The sequence below is a fragment of the Acipenser ruthenus genome, chromosome 43, assembly GCF_902713425.1.
Source record: "Acipenser ruthenus chromosome 43, fAciRut3.2 maternal haplotype, whole genome shotgun sequence".
Lineage (NCBI taxonomy): Eukaryota > Metazoa > Chordata > Actinopteri > Acipenseriformes > Acipenseridae > Acipenser > Acipenser ruthenus.
Genome location: NC_081231.1, coordinates 3,904,468 through 3,910,950, shown reverse-complemented (window position 1 = coordinate 3,910,950; position 6,483 = coordinate 3,904,468). Strand labels below are relative to the sequence as shown.

Sequence of the window (6,483 nt, the reverse complement as noted above, 5' to 3'; positions counted from 1 at the left end):
GAATGTTTTGATAAAACAGGTGGCAACTTATTGGTCACGTCACGCTTGTCTTCCAATGCTAAGGCCAAACATCGCAGCACCTGGTCATGGCGCCAAGTAAACCGTCCTTGACTAAGAGCCACCTTACATCCTGTCAAAATGTTCCTTAATGTTGCAGGTGATGAACACAAAGGACATGAGGGATCCTCTCCTACCCAGAGGTTTAGGTTCTGTGGTGATGGGAGAACATCATATGTTGACCTGATGAGGAAACTGATCCTGCTCTGTTCCATTGACCATAGGTCTTGCCAGCCAATCTTTCGTTGTTCCACAGTCTCCCATCTCATCCATTCTCCCTGCTTGGCCTGGGAAATGGCCTTTATACACCTCATCCTCTCCTCCTGCTTTTGCACCTCGTTGACTACCAGCTTCCTCCTTTGAGTTGGGGCTGCCTTGTGCCATGTAGGAGGAGCTGAACTGAGACCAAGACCCCCTCTTCCATGCTGAACTTGCCCCATGATATCACCAATTCGAAAGGCAGCCTTTGCATCTTCCACAGCTTTCTTTGCCGCCCACTTTCTTCCAGTTTTCAACACAGGTGCTGCCTCCCTTACGCATTTGTCGCGTGACTCTACTAATGTCATTTCCAGTCTGACCTTGGTGCACTTAAACTCCTCGGTTAGAGCGGAGACTGGTAGCTGCAGTATTCCTTTACCATAAAGTCCCACTCTGCTGAGGCAGCGTGGAACTCCCAACCATTTCCTGATGTATGAACTGATTAAAGCTTCCAGCTTCTCTACTGTTGTCAAAGAAACCTCATACACAGTCAGTGGCCACAGCATCCTCGGCAGTAGACCAAACTGAAAGCACCAGAGTTTTAGTTTGCCTGGTAGAGCGCAGCTGTCTATGCTCTTCAACCCTTCCACTGCTTGTTGTCTAACTTCTCCCACACAAACCGTGTCCTTTAGATCCCCATCGTACCATCTCCCAATACTCTTCACTGGCTTCTCAGACACTGTTGGTATTGCCTCACCATTAATGAAGAATGTTTTATCTACTACTTTGCCTTTAATTATAGAGATGCTCCTTGATTTAGTGGGCTTGAATTGCATTTGTGCCCATTCAAAGTTATTGGTTAATTTGCCCAATAACCGATTAGTGCAGGCTACTGTTGTAGTCATGGTTGTCATGTCATCCATGTATGCTCGAATTGGTGGTAGTCGCATTCCAGAAGCCAAGCGCTCTCCTCCTACTACCCATTTTGATGCCCTAATGATTACTTCCATTGCCATGGTAAAAGCCAGTGGAGAAATGGTGCATCCTGCCATTATTCCAACCTCTAGGCATTGCCATGTAGTGCTGAATTCAGAGGTTGAAAAACTAAATTGCAAATCTCCAAAGTAGGTTTTCACTAAATTTGTTATTGTCATCGGTACACTGAAAAAATCAAATGCTGCCCAAAGAAGTTCATGTGGCACTGAATCATATGCATTAGCCAAAACCAGGAATGTCACATGGAGCTCCTTCCTCTCCTTTTTAGCTGATTGAATTTGTTGCCAGATCACATTGATGTGTTCTAAGCATCCTGGGAAACCTGGAATATAGTATAATATAGTGCTGGCGTTCTCTTAACTATAACAAAAATAATGAGTCAGCACAGCAATTGAATCAGTTTGGATTTTTTTTTTTTTTAAATGCACAATTACATAGGCATCAACACATGAAAAGAATACAAAAGAAAAAAAAAATATATATATATATATATATATATATATATATATATATATATATATATATATATATATACATATAGCCAATAAAATTATAACATGAATGTAGTCCTTTTAGTGGTACCACTTTAGCAACACATGTGCCTTAAAAACAGTAAAAGTCTTTGAATTAGCACTCATCTGATCCTTAAAGCGATGTCCAGTGTGAAGTCTTGATCGCCATTCCACATAGTCCATCAACCTAAAATAAAATATTGAGAACTAAAATATTCTTATAACATGCACTATAAAATAATAATAATATAATGTATTATTTTATAGGGGGTTACATAGGCATCTGTCAGACTTACATTTTGTGTATTCTGTACACATCCATTGTAGGGCAAAGTGATTCTTTTCATGTTACTAATGGTGCAGCTTTGTATTTACAGCTGTGCATGTCACTGACACCCCCTCAACATCCAGTGGTGATGAAATCCTTTACTCTGTGATTGACTTAAAGAACGCAAAGCCAGGTATTTCTGTAGTGTGTCTCCTCTCTTTCAAGGTTCATACTATAATACAAAGCCAGGTATTTCTGTATTGTGCCTCCTCTCTTTCAAGGTTCATACTATAATACAAAGCCAGGTATTTCTGTATTGTGCCTCCTCTCTTTCAAGGTTCATACTATAATACAAAGCCAGGTATTTCTGTATTGTGCCTCCTCTCTTTCAAGGTTCATACTATAATACAAACCAGGTATTTCTGTAGTGTGTCTCCTCTCTTTCAAGGTTCATACTATAATACAAAGCCAGGTATTTCTGTATTGTGCCTCCTCTCTTTCAAGGTTCATACTATAATACAAAGCCAGGTATTTCTGTGTCTCCTCTCTTTCAAGGTTCATACTATAATACAAAGCCAGGTATTTCTGTATTGTGCCTCCTCTCTTTCAAGGTTCATAGTATAATACAAAGCCAGGTATTTCTGTATTGTGCCTCCTCTCTTTCAAGGTTCATATTATAATGGGATATTTTATTAGCGGGTCAGAACAATAAAACATGTATGGGATGCCATGTTTCCAGTGCTTACCATAGTAATTTCATAATGAGCATTCCACCTCCTGAAGAAATTATCTTTGCCATTGAATTTAACCTGTATACTATTGCTTTTCACATTGAATAAAAAGACACTGTGTGATTCAGTATGTGATACTAATCTTTATCACAGCGTACAGTCGGTTGTTTCTATCTATGCTCTGAAAACTTCCATTTTCCTCTGTGTGATTCATGAGAGATTTGGACATTAGTGGCCTTATGGATACTGCTTTACTTCAATAGTTTGGAGGGGCTTTTGTGTCACCACACTACAATGTAAACCTAGGATCTAACGTGACCGGCATTTCCTTTAATTATTCTATTTATCTTTTCAGCTAAACCCCGACCAAAACGTGACTGTGGCGTCCTGTACTCTGCTGTCCTTGTCAAGACACCAGAAGGTAAGAATGACAGAAAATCATCTCTGCGCCACCAGCGGAGATACAGAGAAAAACTAAGACACCCCAAGAAACGTTTTATTCATGTTTCAGTTAGAGGATCTCAAGCCTGTTTGATAGGGGAACCCCATTTCAAAATCTGTTTTAAACTGGGGCCCCCAACTAAAAACTGACTAAGGGGAAAATCACTAAAAAGAAAGTATCCATTTTGTATTACACTGTTTTCATTTTTACATTTTCCAAGTTCTCAGAATCATGAGAATCCGTTGTCCGTGTTACATCTTCAGTTTCAGAAACAGCAATGTTAAATCCTAATTGCTTATAAATAGGTGCACAGCAAAGGAGTTTTATAGATTCCTAAAGCCAGTGGAACACGAGGCAAGCTTCAGCCAAACATTTCTGGCAACTTCTGAAGCAGCTAGTTGATACAGTAGCAACATGTTTACCAAACTTAACTTTCATAGTGTTGATTTACCTCTGTTAGTAGTTGCTGAAAGTTGCCTTGTGTTTCGTGGACTTTACACAGCAGCTTGGTATGGGTAGAACTTCCAGAGTTATCTAACCAATGTATTCTTCATGCTTAGGTTAAATGTTGTGTTTCAGTCCCATTATGGTGACTTAAGTGTATGGTCACAGTAGAGCACTCAGAAACATGTCTAATGTCTAGTTCATGTGGTACCCCAGAGTGTAACCATTAACCATCAAAAATAAATACAACACATGTGGTGTTTTTCACAGACACCAGAGGCAGAGTGTTCCATGCTGACAGGTTAGCGATACCAGATGAACTTGGGGATTAGACATGTTTCTGAGAGCTCCACTCTGGCCTTCCCGGTGCCTTAAACATCACCAAGATGTAATGAATGAAAAATACAACCATGTGAAGTGAATCTGAAATAATAATGCATCAGATAAGGAAACTCCAGTATTTCATACTTATACAACATGTTTTTCTGAAGCACACTACTGAAAAAAGATCCGGAAACAAATGTATTTTAACTTGGAGTAGTCAAATCAAGACTGTTAAAAACTTTATATCCATGTGACAATATACCAAATGAATGATTGAATCCCCTTCTCACACTCAATAATCCAGAGTGAATCCCTACCTGTATTTATTCCCCCAGATAACCCCAGTGCTACAGACAACAATGACGTCCTTTTATTATTATTATTATTTATTTCTTAGCAGACGCCCTTATCCAGGGCGACTTACAGTTCTTACAAGATATCACGTTTTTTTTTTAAATTTTAATTTTACATACAGTTATCCATTTATACAGTTGGGTTTTTAATGGAGCAATCTAGGTAAAGTACCTTGCTCAAGGGTACAGCAGCAGTGTCCCCAACCAGGGATTGAACCCACAACCCTCCGGTCAAGAGTCCAGAGCCCTAACCACTACTCCACACTGCTGCCTCTTTATTCAGAGTTTGACATGAAGAATGTGAACAAGAAGAAGAAGGGTATAAAACCTCTCTCTCCTCCCTCAACCCTCTATATTGGACAGGCTTCCTAATGCCACTCCACACAGTGTTACTATAAGGAATAATATCAACTGTTTCGAATGTAGAATGAACGCTGTACCCTTTACACTCCCTTCCAGCCAGTACTGGAACACATTGGGGGGGGGGGGGGGGGGGGGATTTGTTTTTCCCCTACTCTGACACCTCTATCTCTAAAGTTAGTACAGTTATGACATTGAATAAACATTGCTGGACCAAACTAAGGAGGCTGCAAGTGAAAAGAAGAGTCTTCAAGTGTTGAGAAATTTATCTGCTGAGAAGAGTGACAAAATAATGTCCCCTAGCCTTGTACATACTGTATAACTTGTCATCTAGAAGCTGTGTACAAAATGTCAATAAAGATATCTCCCAGTCATTCACCCCTATCCACTAGAGCCTACCTCCCTCCCAGTCATTCACCCCTATCCACTAGAGCCTACCTCCCTCCCAGTCATTCACCCCATCCACTAGAGCCTACCTCCCTCCCAGTCATTCACCCCTATCCACTAGAGCCATAATCCCTCCCTCCCAGTCATTCACCCCTATCCACTACAGCCAACCTCCCTCCCATTCATTCACCCCATCCACTAGAGCCTACCTCCCTCCCAGTCATTCACCCCTATCCACTAGAGCCACAATCCCTCCCTCCCAGTCATTCACCCCTATCCACTAGAGCCACAATCCCTCCCTCCCAGTCATTCACCCCTACCCACTAAAGCCTACCTCCCTCTCTCCCTCCCATACAGCTCTCTTCTCAGCTTGTTTCAGTGTGTGAAGAGCTGACTATTTTCTCTCCTCTCTCTGACCCACATCAGTAAAGGAAGAGGGTCCCCAAGGATGAAAGCCAGCCTGAATCCAGAGACACTGAGAAGGAGTGCATGTCAGAGATCACAGTCCCTCCTGAATTTAGAGAACATCCCTGGGATTCAGGCCTGTTCCTGGCTATTGAATTGGTTTGGTGATTTTAGGACATAATTACTGGGCCATTCTACAGATAAGAAAAACATTGTGCTTTTACTCTACAGACAATGTTTGTTCCAATGTAACAAGATATAAAAACAACCTGTGTACCTTAGAGATCTTAAATATATTTTGCCATATATTGTTAAAAATACATTTCTCATATAACTTGCAATGTTTTCTAAACTGGCATAAATCATATTTTAAATCCATTGTGGATGCTTTTTAAATTAAATACTAAAATATTCTGCCACAAATACGAGTGCAACTAATATGCAAAAAAATGTTAAAACAATACTTCATAACATGCATTTCTACTTTTGAGTGTTTTGATAAGGTGTTAAAACCTTTGTTATTCTAAGTTTTCTCCTAGCACTGAAAACTCTATTTTTTAGATACTTGGGATGCAAGCAATATGATACAACGGTATTGAATATTGCACATTTTTGACAAAAACATAACACTGCGAAAAACTGATAACCAAGGTTAACACTTTATTTTTTATTTTTTGCTAAACAAATCCTTTCCATATCATATTAGGTATCATTTGACTATTTTTCATTTTCAGTTGTCATTATGTTCACCAATAGGTGCTAGTTTCTAAACAGGTAAAGCAAGAAGCAAGAATACATAGCTTTACAAGCATACATTCTACATGTAATTTATACATTCTACATGTATCAAACGTATTTACAAATGTATACTTTATATAATTCATAAATGTTCTACAGCAGGTTTTATAGACACCTTTCAATCCGCAACTGGGTGAAGACCTGGGAACCCCCTTAGTGCCTGTGACAGGCTGGCTGCAGGGAAGAAATCAGACCAGAAAGAGAAACA

At 39.9% G+C, this 6,483-nt stretch overlaps 1 long non-coding RNA gene across 1 annotated transcript; it reads left to right on the top strand.

The window, feature by feature from the left end:
- Positions 1-2,127: 2,127 nt before the first annotated feature.
- On the top strand, positions 2,128-5,755 carry LOC131709465 (uncharacterized). The gene is made up of 3 exons (XR_009311539.1): positions 2,128-2,224; positions 3,118-3,183; positions 5,499-5,755. It is a non-coding gene; the product is annotated as an uncharacterized LOC131709465 (long non-coding RNA).
- Positions 5,756-6,483: the final 728 nt, after the last annotated feature.